General features: G+C 39.6%; 1 protein-coding gene and 1 pseudogene across 1 annotated transcript in view; both read left to right on the forward strand.

Annotated features, from left to right (window-relative positions):
* IL1RAPL2 (interleukin 1 receptor accessory protein like 2) overlaps positions 1 to 19,942 on the forward strand; it is a 1,456,614-nt gene that overhangs the window by 48,422 nt on the left and 1,388,250 nt on the right. The window lies entirely within an intron of this gene.
* The window catches only part of LOC113888109, a 100,015-nt pseudogene continuing 81,529 nt past the window's right edge, over positions 1,457 to 19,942 (forward strand).

Raw genomic sequence — 19,942 nt, forward strand, 5'->3', positions numbered from 1 at the left:
GGTTTGCTTCTAAACAAAACTACAAAAGAAGAAAAAAAAAATGTTTCCCATAGAAGGGAGGGAGAAGTGGCCTTCCCAGTGCTCTCAAACCATGTTATATTCAGTGAAGTTCTGTAGGTCATTAAATAAGAAACAAGAAAACTAAAAATTCTCAGCCAAAGGCAATGTGCTGACCCTTAGGTCAGAAACTAGCTTTTCCAATGTAAGTCAGATGTCTTAATTTTACAGTGAAGAAACTGAGGTTCAGAGAAGGAAAGCAATTTGCCGTTTTCCCATGAGAAAGTTCTAGACTTTCTGCCTCTGTTGTTCCATACAGATGAGAATTCTTTGTATTTGGCTGCTCAGATTCTCTGCCACTTTCTCTAGTAAAAGTTGACATGAGATCTTTTGTATTTTTTGCAAGTAAAAGAGGTAAAACAGAGTCGTTTTCAAGAGGAGAAAGTAGAGGTTTATTTTAAATATAATTCTTAAAAAAATTAAATTGGGGATATGATACAGTATTTGAATTATTGATGGAGACTAAAGAAATTTATTCAATAGTCTTTATTTAGAGGTAATAAGCCAAAAATAATGCATGCTAGTTATCAGGATAGAAACTGGGATGAATAGGAGGTTGTGCCTGGTGGCTGGATTAATGAAATTCTTATGAAAAGGAGAATGGAGGTGGGAGAATCCTGAATTGAAAATCACAATTAGACTTCCTTTTCAAAGTTTTCCAAGTAAATGCTGTCAGCTTTGTTGTAAGAAAGGAATTTTAGGGAAGACTCCCCTTTGAATTGGGTGAGAGCAGCATGAAAAAAAAGCTACATAATGTATATGGATGCCTGAAAGGCCCATTTCTCAATTAGTTTTATCTTGAGCAGGCCAAATCACCAGAATCCCTAATTGATGGATTTCTGAAGTCTTCTTGTCATATTGTGGGTTCCAAATAGAGCAGCATCTGGGATCTGTTTCCCTCATTTTTGAGAAGTGAAGTAGATTTGGGAGAACCCTCATCCCTCTCCTCTGTCCTGGTTCAAGGGGAGTGTGGTAGATGTGGGGAGATACCTTAAGGTCTCAGGTGTGATTTCTTTTAGAACAGGGACATTTATAATGATGGATAAAGATATTAGAAGACTTTTAATCCTTTGGTTCTGATACTTTCTACGAACTATCTAATATAATTGCCCTAATACTGCCGTTTCCCCTGCCTATGCCTCTTTTGCCCATTGTTCTTTTCCTTTTGCCCACAGCATCCAGTCACAGATGTGAGGCTGCACATAACCTCTGACTGCCCAGCTCTTCTCATTTTATACACAGGAGCATTTCCCTTTGACCCCCTTACCCCTACTTTGCTAGTTAATAGGGTGTGTTAGAGCATTGTACTCACTGAGTCCATTTGAAATGAGAGGATCAACCCTGAGGCTGAACTTCAAACTCCTTATCCCCCTGGAATCACAGCAGCTCCCTGGTTGTCATGGAGGGGAAGAAGCAAGATGGCCTTCTTTGGTAATCACAATCACACTCATCCACACATTGTCCTAGAATCTCTGGTATAGGAATCCTTCAGAAGTGAACCAGAGACTTCCTCAACTGGATAAAGTAACACACCACCTTTGGTAACTCAGCTAGTAAACAAAGTGAAGTAAGACTGGATAAGGAAGAGAAAAGATGGGAACAGTGTCATGGCAAAGTCTGTCTTGCTGAACAGGGACACTTATTTGCAGTATCATTCTGCAGTATTGTACTGGGCTGGAATTCTGTGAGTGCTGCCACTAGGGAAGAACAGATGGGGAAGTGACACAGTTCTCAGCAACCATCGCTAGATATAGAAATACACAGAAGAGGGTAGAGGTGATTTTCTGAAGTCAGCATGAAACAGAATTTATTCAGAAGCACACCCAAACTTCCTGAAATTTTGGAACAAATGAAGCAGAAAAGGTGCTGAGCAGTTGCCATAAACTGACAATAACAGTGAATCAAACATTCATGAGTTAAAATCAGAACACAGCCCATAGATTTGAGGCTCAGTCTGAACTAGGGTTAATATACAGTTGAGAGAGTTGCCTGTTCTAGACTCTTCTTTAAGCTACAAAGGCCTGAAATTGGCTGTGTGTATCCATGGAACTAGGCAGTTTAAAGTCTATGTTTCATTTTTTTTTCTTTATGGTGATTTGACTAACTGGATTGATTTGGTGCCAAGTTGACAGGAAGTGAGCTTGTTGATTTACATCAAGGCCCATCTACTACCTTGATTTCCATTTTAAAACTTGTGATAGAATTTAAAAACAATGACATTACTGACGTTGTAACATGTTAGAAAAGTTTAGAAAAGTGTTTTTGAGTAGCTTTGCTTACATGCATGAGAGGAGAATGTTTTTCTGATATTCATAGTCTAGCATCTTTAAATTAATTATAGCAATCATCTTGGTCAAATCCCTGAGTAATGTGCTCTTTTAAAGGAAGGGGCTTCATCACTAAGATTTGAGAGAAGAAAAGAATATGCAGAATGGATTCTAGGAAGCATCCAGAAACTCCTTAGGCTCCAGGGTCTCCAAGGAGAATAAGACAGATGTCTGGGTGTGCACAGACATGCTAGGGCATAATCAGAGAAGAATAAAGCAAAGGGATGAGAAAAACAAGCATAGACAGACCTGAAAGAAGAGGAAGAAATAAGGCAGTGTGAATGGGTTCAGGGCCACTGAAAGTGCTAAGATTTTCTTTCCATGTTTTAGACTTTTGGAGGCATTTGGGGCTTACAAGTGGGCTAAGACCTTGATATTCTCTAAGTTGATAGCACCAACTTGGAGAGTGACTCTTTAAAACATCTCTGGCATCTGCCACTTAAATCACTACCACCCCAATTTGGTTTGTGGTTTTAATCAATTAATATATGTGGTACTCATCAATGAATAAAACAGACAAAAATCCATCCTGTAGTGGACTTTCTATTCTAGAGGGGGAAGGAAGTAATAAACACACAACAAAAGATAAATTCAAATAACTTGCAAATGTTATGAAGAAAAGAAAGCAGAGGTATGGGATAGAATGACACACAATGAATGTGTTTGTGCACATACTTAAATCTGAATAGTAAGAGAAGCTATCATCAAAGAGGTGATGTTGGACAAGAGACTTAAATGACAAGAGAGAGCCGATCAAAGACCCAGAGGAAGAATATTCAATGTGTATGAAAGAACACGTGCAAAGGCCCTGAGGCAGAACCGAGCTCTGTGTGTTTAACAAACAGCACTATGGCCGGTACAGCTACCCTATATTGAGAGAAGAGGAGAATCATAGGAGATGAAATCAGAGAAGTGAACAGGGGCAAGAACTAAAAATTCTGAACTCTGTAGGCTCTGAAATAAACTAGAACTCTGTTGGCCTAGGAAGGAATTTGGATTTTATTCTGAAAGAAAAAGGGAGCCATTGGTGGGCTTTACGAAGGGGTATTACATGATTTAGTATACATTTATTTTTTTTTAAATGCTCCATCTACTGTATGAGGAATGAATTTTAAGAGGTCAAGACCAGAGACAGAAAGACCAATTATAAGCCAACGGAAAAGTCCAAACAAGACTCAGACACAACAGACCAGAAAGCCGGCCCTGTCCAGCTGCTGATGCCCAGCAAGGCCCCCTGTCCCTTCCTTCAGGCTGAAGAACTACTTGGATCTCTTTGGGTTCAGGCTGGAAGAGACAGGCCATAAGGAGAACAGTGAGGAAGATAAGGAGGACAAGCTTCATGCAAAGGAGAAGAAGGGCAGAGAGGAGGAAGAAAAGGCAAAGAAGAACAAGCGTAAGAAGAGCAAGGACAAGGCAGAGGACAAGGGAAGGGATGAACAGCGGCCACAGAAGCCCTGGGGCCTGGAGAGGACCTCAGTGGAGCTGGAGGCTCATTTTTTTCTCTTTCTAGCATGTTTTTCCAGCCTATATCCTTGTTGTATGCTAAGACACTGTCAGTCTTCAAACTTGGCAGAGGTGCAACCTCCAACCCTGATTGCATTAAGACTTGGCTACCTTTTGTTTTTAGAACATAGGGAAAGTGATACAGAAATCACTGCTTGAACAGCAGTAAATATGAGTGTGGATATCTAGGGTTATGGATTGAGCCCTGACAGTGCTGAGTCCTGGATCTGGAGTAACAGAAGCAGATTGTTGTTTAGTCACTCAGTCATGTCCTACTCTTTGTGACCCCAAGGACTGTAGCCTGCCAGGCTCCTCTGTCCATGGAATTTCCTAGGCAAGAATACTGGAGTGTATAAAAAGGCAGAGAAATATTCAGCAGGTAAAGGAACATGATAAATGCCCACCCAACCAAACAAAATAAGAGGAGATAGGGAGTCTACCTGAAAAATAATTCAGAATCATGATAGTAAAGATGATCCAAAATCTTGAAAACAAAATGGAGTTACAGATAAATAGACTAGAGACAAGGATTGAGAAGATGCAAGAAATGTTCAACAAGGACCTAGAAGAAATAGAGAGTCAATCAATAATGAATAATGCAGTAACTGAAATCAAAAGTATTCTGGAGGGAACCAACAGTAGAATAACGGAGGCAGAAGATAGGATAAATGAGGTGGAAGATATAATGGTGGAAGTAAATGAAGCAGAGAGGAAAAAAGAATTAAATGAGAACAACCTCAGAGACCTCTGGGACAATGTTAAATGCCCCAATATTTGAATCATAGGAGTCCCAGAAGAAGACAAAAAGAAAGGTCATAAGAAAATACTTGAGGAGATAATAGTTGAAAACTTCCCTAAAATGGGGAAGGAAATAGTCACCCAACTCCAAGAAACCCAGAGAGTCCCAAACAGGATAAACCCAAGGCGAAACACCCCAAGACACATATTAATCAAACTAATGAAGATCAAAGACAGAGACCAAATATTAACAGCATCAAGGGAAAAGCAACAAACAACACTCAAAGGGATGCCCATAAGGATAATAGCTGATCTTGCAATAGAGACTCTTCAGACCAGAAGGGAATGGCAGGACATACTTAAAGTGATGAAAGAGAAAAAACCTACAACTAAATTACTATACCCAGAAAGGATCTCATTCAAATATGAAGGAGAAATCAAAATCTTTACAGACAAGCAAAAGCTGAGAGAATTCAGCACCGCCAAACCAGCTCTTCAACAAATGCTAAAGGATCTTCTCTAGACAGGAAACACAGAAAAGGTGTATAAACTCGAACCCAAAACAACAAAGTAAATGGCAATGGGATCATACTTATCAATAATTACCTTAAATGTAAATGGGTCGAATGCCCCAATGAAAAGACAAAGACTGGCTGAATGGATACAAAAACAGACCCACCTCAAACCAAGGGAAACATACAGTCTGAAAGTGAAGGGCTGGAAAAAGATAATTCATGCAAATGAAGACCAAAGAAAGCAGGTGTAGCAGTACTCATATCAGATAAAATGACTTTGAAATAAAGGCCATGAAAAGAGACAAAGAAGGACACTACATAATGATCAAAGGATTAATCCAAGAAGAAGATATAGCAATTATAAATATATATGCACCCAACATAGGAGCACCTCAATACATAAGGCAAATGCTAACAAGTATGAAAGGGGAAATTAACAATAACACAATAATAGTGGGAGAATTCAATACCCCACTCACACCTATGGATAGATCGACCAAACAGAAAATTAGCAAGGAAACAAAACTTTAAATGATACAATGAACCAGCTAGACCTAATTGATATCTGTAGGACATTTCACCCAAACAGTGAATTTCACCTTTTTCTCAAGTGCACATGGAACATTCTCCAGGATAGATCACATCCTGGGCCATAAATCTAGCCTTAGCAAATTCAAAAAAATTGAAACCACTTCAAGCAGATTTTCTGATCACAATGCAGTAAGATTAGATGTCAACTATAAGGAAAAAACTATTAAAAATGCAAACATATGGAGGCTAAATAACACACTTCTGAATAACCAACAAATCATGGAAGATGTCAAAAAGGAAATCAAAATATGCATAGAAACAAATAAAAGTGAAAACACGACAACCTAAAACCTATGGGATTCAGTAAAAGCAGTGCTAAGGGAAAGGTTCATAAGCAATACAAGCTTACCTCAAGAAACAAGAGAAAAATCAAATAAATAACCTAACTTTACACCTAAAGCAACTAGAAAAAGAAGAAATGAAGAACCCTAGGTTTCATAAAAGGAAAGACATCATAAAAATTAGGGCAGAAATAAATGAAAAAGAAACAAAGGAGACTATAGGAAAAATCAACAAAACTAAAACCTGGTTGTTTGAGAAGATAAATAAAATAGATGAACCATTCCCAGACTCATCAAGAAAAAAAGGGAAAAGAATAAAATCAGCAAAATTAAAAATGAAAATGAAAAAATCACAACAGACAACACAGAAATACAAAGGATCATAATAGATTACTATCAGCAACTATATGCCAATAAAATGGATAACTTGGAGGAAATGGATGAATTCTTCGAAAAGTATAACCTTCCAAAACGGAACCAGGAAGAAATAGAAAATCTTAACAGACCCATCACAAGCACAGAAATCGAAACTGTAATAAAAAATCTTCCAACAAACAAAAGCCAGGGACCAGATGGCTTCACAGCTGAATTCTACCAAAACTTTAGAGAAGAGCTAACACCTATCCTACTCAAACTCTTCCAGAAAAATGCAGAGGAAGGTAAACTCCCAAACTGTTTGTATGAGGCCACCATCACCCTAATACCAAAACCTGACAAATATGCCACAAAAAAGAAAACTACAGGCCAATATCACTGATGAACATAGATGCAAAAATCCTTAACAAAATTCTAGCAAACAGAATCCAACAACATATTAAAAAGATCATACATTTGACCAAGTGGGCTTTATCCCAGGGATGCAAGGATTCTTCGATATTCACAAATCAATCAGTGTGATACACCATGTTAACAAATTGAAGAATAAACACCATATGATTATCTCAATACATGCAGAGAAAGCCTCTGACAAAATTCAACACCCATTTATGATAAAAACTCTCCAGAAAGCAGGCACAGAAGGAACATACTTCAACATAATACAAGCCATATATGATAAACCCACAGCAAACATTATCCTCAATGGCAAAAAATTGAAAGCATTTCCCTTAAAGTCAGAAACAAGACAAGGGTGACCACTCTCTGCTACAGCCCACGACTACTGTTCAACATAGTTTTGGGAGTTTTAGCCACAAAAATCAGAGAAGAAAAAGAAAAGGAATCCAGATTGGAAAATAAGTATAACTCTCACTGTTTGCAGATGACATGATCCTCTACATAGAAAACCCTATGTATAAAAAAAGAAAACCCTAAAGACTCTACCAGAAAATTACTAGAGCTAATCAATGAATATACTAATTTTTCAGGATATAATATTAATGTGGAGAAATCCCTTGCATTCCTATAGACTAACAATAAGAAAACAGAAAGAGAAATTTCAACAAAAGAATAAAATACTTGGGAATAAATCTACCTAAAAAACAAAAGACCTATATATAGAAAACTATAAAACACTGATGAAAGAAATCAAAGATGATACAAATAGATGGAGAAATATAACATGTTCATTGATTGGAAGAAGAATGAATATCATGAAGATGAGTGTACTACCCAAGGCAATCTATAGATTCAATGTAATCTCTATCAAGCTACCAATGGTATTTTTCAGAGAACTAGAACAAATAATTTCACAATTTTGTATGGAAATACAAAACACCTCAAATAGCCAAAGCAATCTTGAGAAAGAAGAATGGAACTGGAGGAATCAACCTGCCTGACTTCAGACTAAACTACAAAGCCTCAGTCATCAAGACAGTATGGTACTGGCACAAAGAAACATAGATCAATGGAATGAGATAGAAAGCCCACAGATAAATCCATGCACCTATGGCCACCTTATCTTTGACAAAGGAGGCAAAAATATACAATGGAGAAAAGACAATCTCTTTAACAAATGGTGCTGGGAAAACTGGTCAACCACTTGTAAAAGAATGGAAGTAGAATACTTCCTAACACCATACACAAAAATAAACTCAAAATGGATTAAAAATCTAAATGTAAGACCAAAAACTATAAAACTCTTAGAGGAAAACATAGGCAAAATGTTCTCTGACATAAGTCACAGCAAGATCCTCTATGACCCACCTCTCAGAGTAATGGAAATAAAAGCAAAAATAAATGGGACCTAATTAAACTTAAAAGCTTTTGCACAGCGAAGGAAAGTATAAGTAAGGTGAAAAGACAGCCTTCACAGTGGGAGAAAATAATAGCAAATGAAGCAACTGACAAAGAATTAATGTCAAAAATAAACAAACAGCTCATGTAGCTCAATACCAGAAAAATGAACAACCCAATAAAAAAATGGGCCAAAGAACTAAACAGACATTTCTCCAAAGAAGACATACAGATGGCTGACTAACACATGAAAAGATGCTCAACATCACTCATTATCAGAGAAATTCAAATCAAAACCACAGTGAAGTACCATCTCATGCTGGTGAGAATGGCTGCCATCAAAACCCTGCAAACAATAAATGCTGGAGAGGGTATGGAGAAAAGGGAACCCTCTTACACTGTTGGTGGGTGCAAACTAGTACAGCCACTATGGAGAACAGTATAGAGATTCCTTAAAAAACTGGAAATAAAACTGCTGTAAGACCCAGCAATCCTACTGCTGGGCATACACACTGAGGAAAGCTGAATTGAAAGAGACATGTGTAACCCAATATTCATCGCAGCACTGTTTACAATAGCCAGGGCATGGAAGCAACCTAGATGTCCATCAGCAGACAAATGGATAAGAAAGCTGTGGTACATATACACAATGGAATATTACTCAGCTATTAAAAAGAATGCATTTGACTCAGTTCTAATGAGGTGGATGAAACTGGAGCCTATTATACAGAGTGAAGTAAGTCAGAAAGAAAAACACCAATACAGTATATTAATGCATATATATGGAATTTAGAAAGATGTTAATGATCATCCTATATATGAGACAGCAAAAGAGACAGAGATATAAAGAACAGACTTTTGGACTCTGTGGGAGAAGGTGAGGGTGGGATGATTTGAGAGAATAGCATTTAAACATGTATATTACCATACGTGAAACAGATCACCATTCCAAGTTCGATGCATGAAACGGGGCACTCAATACTGTTGCACTGGGACAACCCAGAGGGATTGGATGGGGAGGGAGGTGGGAGGTGTTCTCGGAATGGGGAGAAACATGTACACCTGTGCCTGATTCATGTCAATATATGGCAAAAACCACCACAATATTGTAAAGTAGTTAGCTTCCAATTAAAATAAATAAATTAATTTAAAAGAGAATATTAGAGTGGGTTTTCATTTCCTTCTCCACAGGGTCTTCCTAATCCACAAATTAAACTCTATCTCCTGCATTGGCAGGTGGATTCTTTACCACTGAGCCACCAGGGAAGCCTGGCAGTGGCAGCTATGTATTCTTTAATAAACATTGTGTGTGTGTGTGTGTGTGTTTTGCACAATCTTATAAAGCATATGGCATAGGTCAGGTCTCCTCTTGCCCAGAGCTAAGGGTGGAACTGATCACAACATTTTTCTTAGATAATGTTATTTTGCCTATATCTCTCTTCTACTTGATTGTGAGCTACTTGAGAGGTTTATTCACATTTTATTTCATATCTGTGTTTCATTCCTTATACCACAGCCCAGAATTCAGGGCACTGTTATCGCTTACCTGGATCAGCCATTCAGCTAGTCTCCCTGCTTGCTTCCTTCAAGCCATAATCCACACTCTGCCTTCCACAGGGACATTTCTAAGGTATACAAGCTCTGTGAAGAGAAAATATTAGAGTTTCTATTTATATTAGGTTTTATTCATTGTTTGATTTATTTGTGCTATCATGTCCATAATATATTAGTACAGGAATACATATATAATGTGTGAGTTACATGCTAAAATTCTTTGAGTTACATGCTCAAATTCTTTGCTGTCAAGGGAATGATATACCAAAAGTGCTAGAGACAACTGGTCTCTAGGAACAAGTTCAAGTTCCTTAGAGCAGCATTGGCAGTCTTGCTTGACCTATTCCTGCCTGTTCTGTCATCAAGGGTAGGAGAACACCCTGGGGGGCATAGAATGCAGGTGATGTAAGTAATTAACATCCAGTAAACAGAACACAACATTCAAAAAATGAAGATCATGGCATCCAGTCCCATCACTTCCTGGCAAATACATGGGGAAACAATGGAAACAGTGAGAGACTTTATTTTTTGGGCTCTAAAATCACTGCAGATGGTGATTGCAGCCATGAAATTAAAAGAGGCTTGTTCCTTGAAAGAAAAGCTTTGACCAACCTAGATAGCATATTAAAAAGTAGAGACATTACTTTGCCAACAAAGGTCCATCTAATCAAAGCTGTGGTTTTTCCAGTAATCATGTAGGGATGTGAGAGTTGGACCATAAAGAAAGCTGAATGCTGAAGAATTGATGCTTTTGAACTGTGGTGTTGGAGAAGAGTTTTGAGAGGCCCTTGGATTGCAAGGAGATCAAAGCAGTTAATCCTAAAGGAAATCATTACTGAATATTCATTGGAAGGACTGATGCTGAAGCTGAAGCTCCAATACTTTGGCCACCTGATGCAAAGAATGGACTCATTGGAAAAGACCCTGATGCTGGGAAAGATTGAAGGCAGGAGGAGAAGGGGATGACATAGGATGATATGGTTGGATAGCATCACTGACTCAATGGACATGAGTTTGAGTAAACTCTGGGAGTTGGTAATGGACAGGGAGGCCTTGCATGCTGCGGTCCATGGGGTCACAAAGACCTGGACATGACTGAGTGACTGAACTGAAGGCAGAATTCATCATGGCAGGGCTTGGCAGGTGGTAATCCTGGCATATCTTCTGTGTCAAGGACTTCGGTGGAAAGTAGTACAGATTTTGTGACAGGTGGGTGAAGCATGGTGACAGGGATCCAGGTGCAGAAGCTGTAGGTATAGGCAGGCCGGGTGTTGGCCAGCATAAAGGAAATAAGAGGTAACAAGACCTAACATGGACTGGACTAGAGCTTGGGATTAGGACTGCCGTCCTTGGGAAGGAGGGAACCAGCAATAGTTAAGCAGTACTCTAGTCTTTGAAGGATGGGAGAGCTGTGAAGGTTACCTGAACTGGGACTTAAGGTAAGGGGAAAATGTCAATAGTAATAATTTAGGAAGAATCATGAAGGCAACTGGGTCTCAAGAGTGAAATGAATGACTAGTTTTAAGAGCTGGAACCTGAGGTCAGGGATGGCCCATCAGCAAAGGGTGATCAAAGGAAAAGTCCTGGGCAGTATTCTTGTGGTCTGTGGTCAGGCAAAATCTGAGAGCCTGAGGCAGAGTTGAGCATGTATCTTGGAATAAGAGACGCCCAGAAAATAGTTTCAGTCACTGGAAAGGAAGAAGAGGCTGAGGACAAGACAGTACCTGATCCCACACTCTTAAACTGCCATTTATGATCTGCCTCCACAGTAATGGTAACAGCTAACATCTGGTGAGTACTTTCTGTGTGCCAATCATGGTCTCAAGTTTCTATGTATTAATTCATTGAATTCTCAAAACAACAGTAAGACTATTCTGTTTTTGCCCCTATTCTCAAGCTGAGTAGACTGATGCATGATGAATATGGTAATGTTGCCAGGAATACACAGAAGCTAAAGCTCACAGGTAGGCAGGCTAACACCAACGCCCATGCACAGTGCTGTTGTCCATGTGGCACACCAGCCTTCACTTCTATCACAGCTTTTATTGCACCCAATCCTATAGTCAAACTGAGTTGTTCGCTGTCTCCCAAAGATGTTTTATACCTGCCTTCCCGGGGGCCTTCCTATTGTTCTTTTCCCCCAGTGATATGACTGGAATGCTCTTCTTGTTGCTTTTAACCTATTGCCTGGAAAATCCCATGGACAGAGGAGCCTGGTGGGCTATGATCCAGGGCTCCCAAACAGTTGGACCAGACTGAGTGACTGAGCACACACGTACTCCAAGTCCCGGCTCAGATCTTTTCCCTGACACGTTTTCACTATAGGGGCTGAGCTTATGGCTGAATCGTGGTTTTGCAGGTGCGTGCTCAGTCGCTCAGTCCTGTCTGACTGTTTGTGACCTTTTGGAATGTAGCCCGCCAGGTTCCTCTATCTATGGGATTTTTCAGGCAAGAATACTGGAATGCCGTTTATTCACTGAGCCCATCACTAATTGCTGCTTAAAGGGCATAGTCCTAGTCCTGATCCTGGTACCAGCAGCTGTGGGACTATGAGGTATTTTCTGCCTCTTCATCTGAATGGTGTATGTATGTATGTGGTTGTGTGTGTGTATTCAAAAGGACAAGGCTACGTAGGAACTGGTACCATGGAAGGCTCTGGGTGCCATAAGGAAAGGGCCTACCCCAGAGAGATTTGCCTTTGAGCAGATATAGTGGGTGCGGGTTTCCAAAGTGTGCTGGGGAGAGATTAGATTTGGGCTTGGCTTGCTCTGTTGTTTTTGGATAATAGCGCGCTTCCACTCCCTGAGGAGTGTTCACTGGGTTGGTATCACTTGTGTTGGTTTCCAGTAATCTTTATGTAGCGTCTAATTACAGACTAACAGCAGATAGAGAATGCAGAGAAAAGTGCATGCTGGTACAATAGCTAGACAAAGAACACTCTATTCAGCAAAGAATAGCTGTAATGGGTGGGGTCTCTCAGGGGGGGATGCAGGAGGCAGGCAAGGAAGTATTCAAGAAAAGATGGAGAGGGAAATGGCAGTCCACTCCAGTATTGCCTGGAAAATCCCATGGACGGAGGAGCCTGGCAGGCTACAGTTCATGGGGTCGCAAAGAGTCAGACATAACTGAGCAACTTCACTTTTCACTTTAGTAGTGCCTCTTCCTATAGGAATAGGATTTTACTGTGTTCATTTTTTTTTTTCTTCAGGAGCTCAAGTAGTTTTGTATGAAAGGGAATCAATCAAAACTCACTCTGTCCTTCTCATTCTTTCATGTGCTTTTAGTCCTCAATTCTCTCTATGAAATTTATTTGGTAGTCAGGGAATATTTGGTTTTGCAGGCATATATGTTCCTTGAGAGCAAAGCCAGCAGATCTTTCCCAGGCAGGTTATGTTGTTTGAGGGGTTCCCTGTCTCCCCTACAAACCTGTGAACTGATTAGGGGAATTAATATAACAACTTTAAAATTTTTTGACCAATTTTAAAGGTTACACTCCATTTATGGTTATTACAAAATATTGGCTATAGTCCCCATGTTGTATAATACACAGTACATCCTTGCAGCCTATCTTACACTGAATAGTTTGTATCGCCCCTTCCCTCACCCCTACAATGCCTCTCCCCTGCCTCCCCACTGTAACCACTAGTCTGTTCTCTGTATCTGTGAGTCTACTGCATTTTTTTGTTACATTCACTAGTTTGTTGTGTTTTTTGCATTCCACATATGAGTGATATCTTACAGTATCTGTATTTCTATCTCACTTGTTTCACTTAGTGTAATTCCTTCCAAGTCCATCCATGTTGCTGCAAGTGGCAAAATTTTGTTCTTTTTTATGGCCAAGCAATATTCCATTGTGTATGTGTGTGTGTCTGTGTGTGTGTGTAATATCTCACATCTCCTTCATCCATTCATCTATTGAAAGCAACTTAGGTTGCTTCCATATCTTAGTTATTGTAAATAGTGCTGCTATGAGCATTGGAGTGCATGAATATCTTCAAATTAACGTTTTTGGTTTTTTTGGATATATACCCAGGAGTGGAATTGCTGGATCATATGGTAAGTATATTTTTAGTTTTTTGAGAAGAGGGCGATAATATATCTTCACCATTACATTTGCCATTCTTCATACCTTACCAAGAACACAGTGATTATTAATTATCTATTGAATGAATGAATGGACACTGTATGTTTGGTAGATCAAGAATTTGGATTATAAAAATTTTCTCTTAAGAACAAAAGGGCCATGGCGATTCCATGGATTTTATTATGGAGGCAGTGTAGAGGATGGAAAGTCAGCACAAGGTAGTGGCATCAGAACAAGAGAACAATCTAGTTAAATTCTGGATCTAGGACAGAAGTGTATCATAGGTGTTTCTTGTAGTTCAGTACAGTCAGAAGAAAGCAAGTGCACCTTGGCCCTGCTGATCCTAGTGGAAAAGGTGGTGGGATCCCTGATTGGCCCGTAGATATTTCTGCCAAAAGTCTCCCACTTTCTATCAAAGGATCAGGTACCTGATAAATATTCAAGAAATATATGCTAGGTAGTAACAGCTTACTTTGGAAGGACTGATGCTGAAGCTGAAAGTCCAATATTTTGGCCACCTGCTATGAAGAACTGACTCATTGGAAAAGACCCTGATGCTGGGAAAGATTGAAGGTGGGAGGAAAAGGGGACGACAAAGGATGAGATGGTTGGATAGCATCACCAACTCGATGAACATGAGTTTGAGTAAACTCTGGGCATTGGTGATGGACAGGGAAGCCTGGCGAGCTGCAGTCCATGGGGTCACAAAGAGTCGGACTTGACTGAGCAACTGAACTGAATAACTTACTTGTATTGATATTTACTATGCACCTTGGCAGATAAGGAAACTAAGACATAGAAACAGTTAAGTAACAGGCTTGGAGCCACACAACCAGTGAGTTCAAAGAGCTGGAATTCAAACCTGTGTAGTCTGGCTCAAGCACTAAAGGGGTTTAAGCACTCTGTTCTTCCATAAAACAACCTTATTTTTATTCACTCCTTTGAGTGAAGGCATTGGAATTACTGCTAAAATTGCAAAACATCTAAGAAGGGGAATACCTTTATCCAATATTTATCATTTATTTTCAGCTTATTCATCATGTAAGATATTATACAAGCAACTCCTGCAGCTCAATTCCAGAAAAATAAACGACCCAATCAAAACATGGGTCAAAGAACTAAACAGACATTTCTCTAAAGAAGACATACAGATGGCTAACAAACACATGAAAAGATGCTCAACATCACTCATTATCAGAGAAATGCAAATCAAAACCACAATGAGGTACCATGTCATGCCAGTCAGAATGGCTGCTATCCAAAAGTCTACAAGCAATAAATTCTGGAGAGGGTATGGAGGAAAGGTAACCCTCTTACACTGTTGGTGGTAATGCAAACTAGTATAGCCACTATGGAGAACAGTGTGGAGATTCCTTCAAAAACTGGAAATAGAACTGCCTTATGACCCAGCAATCCCACTGCCAGGCATACACACCGAGGAAACCAGAATTGAAAGAGACACGTGTGCCCGTGTTCATCACAGCACTGTTTATAATAGCCAGGGCATGGAAGCAACCTAGATGTCCATCAGCATAGGAATGGATAAGAAAGCTGTGGTACATATACACAATGGAGTATTACTCAGCCATTAAAAAGAATACATTTGAATCAGTTCTAATGAGGTGGATGAAACTGGAGCCTATTATACAGACTGAAGTAAGCCAGAAAGAAAAACACCAATACAGTATACTAACACATATATATGGAATTTAGAAAGATGATAACAATAACCCTTTATGAGAGACAGCAAAAGAGACACAGATGTATAGAACAGTCTTTTGGACTTTGTGGGAGAGGGAAAGGGTGGGATGATTTGGGAGAATGGCATTGAAACATGTATAATATCATATATGAAACGAATCGCCAGTCCAGGTTCTATGCATGATACAGGATGCCTGGGGCTGGTGCACTGGGATGACCCAGAGGGATGGTACAGGGAGGGAGGTGTGAGAGGGTTCAGGATGGGGAACACATGTACACCCGTGGCAGATTCATGTTGATATATGGCAAAACCAATACAATATTGTAAAGTAAAGAAAATATAAAAATAAAAAAGTATCACTGGCAAACTCTGATTCAAAAAAATAAAGATATTTGTTGATGCTGTATGCAGCCTATACACACATGAATATATACTGACTAAACTTAATTTGATATTTTAACTCATGTATGCATACCATCACCACAATTGCAATGAAAATATCTATCTCTGTAAAAGTTACCTTGTACCTCCTTTATAAAGCCTCCCTCTCATTCCTCTTTATTCTGCCTGTTCTATTTATCTGCTTTTTGTCATTATAGATTATTTTTACATTTTCTAAAGTTTTATATAAATCACATCATACTGTATGTATTTTTCTTTTGGTCTGACTTCTTTCAGTATAGTTATTTTGAGATTCATCCATATTGTAGAGTGTATCAGTAGACCATGCTTTTTTATTACTGAGTGTTATTATTATTATTATTGGATTTGGTCCTGTGTTGTCTACACTCCTGGATTTTATTTTACTTTTTAAATTCAGTTCAGTTCAGTCACTCAGTCATATCTGACTCTTTGTGACCCCATGAACCGCAGCATGCCAGGCCTCCCTGTCCATCACCATGAGTTTACCTAAACTCATGTCCATTGAGTCAGTGATGCCATCCAACCATCTCATCCTCTGTCATCTCCTTCTCCTCCTGCCCTCAATCTTTCCCAGAATCAGGGTCTTTTCCAAGGAGTCAGTTCTTTACATCAGGTGGCCAAAGTACTGGAGTTTCAGCTTTAACATCAGTCCTTCCAATGAACACCCAGGACTGATCTCCTTTAGGATGGACTGGTTGGATCTCCTTGCAGTCCAAGGGACTCTCAAGAGTCTTCTCCAACACCACAGTTAAAGCATCAATTCTTCTGTGCTCAGCTTTCTTTATAGTCCAACTCTCACATCCATACATGACTACTGGAAAAACCATAGCTTTGACTAGATGGACCTTTGTTAGCAAAGTAATGTCTCTGCTTTTTGATATGCTGTCTAGGTTGGTCATAACTTTCCTTCCAAGTAGTAAGCGTCTTTTATTTTCACGGCTGCAATCACCATCTGCAGTGATTTTGGAGCCCAAAAAGGTAAAGTCAGCCACTGTTTCCCCATCTATTTCCCATGAAGTCATGGGACTGGATGCCATGATCTTCGTTTTCTGAATGTTGAGCTTTAAGCCAACTTTTTCACTCTCTTCTTTCACTTTCATCAAGACGCTCTTTAGTTCTTCTTCACTTTCTGCCATAGAGTGGTGTCATCTGCGTATCTAAGGTTACTGACATTTCTCCCAGAAATCTTGATTCCAGCTTTTGCTTCCTCCAGCCCAGTGTTTCTCACGATGTACTCTGCATAGAAGTTAAATAAGCAGGGTGACAATATACAGCCGTGGCGTACTCCTTTTCCTATTTGGAACCAGTCTGTTGTTCCATGTCCAGTTCTAACTGTTGCTTCCTGACCCGTATATAGGTTTCTCAAGAGGCAGATCAGGTGGTCTGGTATTCCCATCTCTTTCAGAATTTTCCACAGTTTATTGTGATCCACACAGTCTAATTAATTAATTCGTTTTTGGCTGCCGTGAGTATTTGTTGCTGCATGTAGGTTTTCTCTAGTTGCTGCGAGTGGGTGCTACTCTTCATTGTGATCCACAGGCTTCTCACTGTGGTGGCTTCCCTTGTTGCAGAGCATTGGCTCTAGGTGCACAGGCTCAGTAGCTGAGCACTGTGCACAGTATTTTTGGCACACAGGCTTAGTTGCTCCATGGCATGTGGAATCTTCCCAGACCAGAGATTGAACCCATGTCCCCTGCATTGGCAGTTGGATTCTTATCCACTCTACCACCAGGGAAATCCGAAGTAGTATTGTTTCATGGACATTCGACGACTTGTTTATTCATTCATCTATTGATGGACATTTGGGTTGTTTCAAGTTTGGGCCCATGACAAATGAAGTGTTTAGGAACATTTGTGTATAATTTTTAAATGAGTATGTTTTCATTTATCTTGTTTTAAAGAAACTTCCAAACTGAGTTCTAAAGTGGTTGTACCATTTTGCATTCCCAATAACAGTGTATGAGAATTCCTATTGCTCTATGTCCTCACCAATAGTAGGTATAATCATTAAAAAAATTTAGACATTGATTGTAATTTTATTTTTTTATTTTTTATTTTTGTAAAGTCTGAGAAATCTTTATTGGGCATATAACTCAGTATCTAAGTGAATAAGTAAATGTGTACTTTAGGAAAGAAAGCTAAAACTTTCTATTATTTATCAAAATATCAGTCAGTTTTTTATGCTAATAATATTCTTTTTTTTTTTCTTTTCTAAATTTTTAAAAGAAAATCTATCCTGAACCCTCCTCTCCTTAATGACATATACACCACACTCCAGTACTCTTTCCTGGAAAATCCAAGGGACGGGGGAGCCTGGTGGGCTACCGTCTATGGGGTCGCACAGAATCAGACACAACTGAAGCAACTTAGCAGCAGCAGCACACCACCCCTCTAGGTCATCACAGAGCAGCAGACTCAGCTCCCTCTGTTATATAGCAACTTCCCACTAGATATCTGTTACTCATGGTAGTGATGTATGTCAATGTGACTCTCTCAATCCATCCAACCCACTCCTTCTCCCACTGTGTCCACAAGTCTGTTCTCTATGTCTGTGTCTCTGTTCCCGCTCTACAAATAGGTTCCTCAGCACCATGTTTTTAGACTCAACATATATGTGTTAATATACAATATTTGTTTTTCTCTTTCTGACTTACTTCACTCTGTATAATAGGCTCTAGGTTCATTCGCCTCATTTCAACTGACTCAAATTCATTCCTTTTTATGGATGAGTAATATTCCATTGTATTTATGTACCTCAACATTTTTATCTATTCATCTGTTGATAGACATCTAGGTTTCCTCCATGTCCTGGCAATTGTAAATAATGTTGCAATGAACATTAGGGTACATGTGTCTTTTTGAATTATAATTTTATCAGGGTATATGCCCCAGGCTTCCCTGGTGGCTCAGACAGTAAAAAATCTGCCTGCAATGCAGGAAACCCAGGTTTGATCCCTGTGTCCAGAAGATAAGGGAATAGGTACCCACTCCAGTATTCTTGCCTGGAGAATTCCATGGACAGAGGAGCCTGGTGGGCTACAGTCCATGGAGTTGCAAAGAGTTGGATACAACTGAGTGCCTAACAGTTTTACTTTGGGGCTTCCCAGATGGCTCAGTGGGCAAGAATCTGCCTGCCAATGCAGGAGACTCCAGAGACTTGCGTTTGATCCCTGGGTTGGAAAGATCCCCTGGAGAAGGGAATGGCAACCCACCCCAGTATTCTTGCCTGGGAAATCTGATGGACAGAGGAGCCTGGCGGTCTACAGTCCATGGGGTTGCAAAGAGTCAGACAAGACAGCACACACACACACACACGCACACACACACAGGGTATATGCCCAGTGGTGGGATTGCTGGATCATACGGTAGTTTTATTCCTGGTTTTTTAAGGAACCTCCATACTGTTCTCCATAATGGCTGTATCCATTTACTTTTCCACCAACAGTGCAAGAGGTTTTTTTTTCACATTTTCTCTACATCCTCTCAAGCATTTATTGTTTCTATATTTTTTTATTAATGACCATTCTGACCAATGTGAGGTGGATTTGATTTGCATTTTTATAATAATGAGTGATGTTGAGCATCTTTTCATGTGTTTATTGGCCACCAAGATCATTCTTGTTGGTACAGAAGTCACTTACTTGGAGTTGTAGGACTGAGGTCCCCATTTCTTTGTTGGTTGTCATCCAGAGGTCACTCCGAACTCATAGAGGCCACTCACATTCCATACTGTTTGGCTCCCTCCATCTCCCAGCACTCTCTGTTACAATAATCTATCCTGTTTTCCCTGAATTGCCTTGGTAGATAAAAATCATTCTTCAAACGTATGGAGGTCATTTTTAAGCTTCCGACTCCATTTCGTTGATCTATTTGTTGGTCTTTTGTCAGTACCACAGTGTTTGGGTTATAGTCGTTTTATGCCATGAAATCAGATTCTAGAAGTCCTGCAACATTATTCTTTTTTTTCAAAGCTATTTTTTCATTATTCTAGGTTG

This window comes from Bos indicus x Bos taurus, chromosome X (genome assembly GCF_003369695.1).
Source record: "Bos indicus x Bos taurus breed Angus x Brahman F1 hybrid chromosome X, Bos_hybrid_MaternalHap_v2.0, whole genome shotgun sequence".
NCBI lineage: Eukaryota > Metazoa > Chordata > Mammalia > Artiodactyla > Bovidae > Bos > Bos indicus x Bos taurus.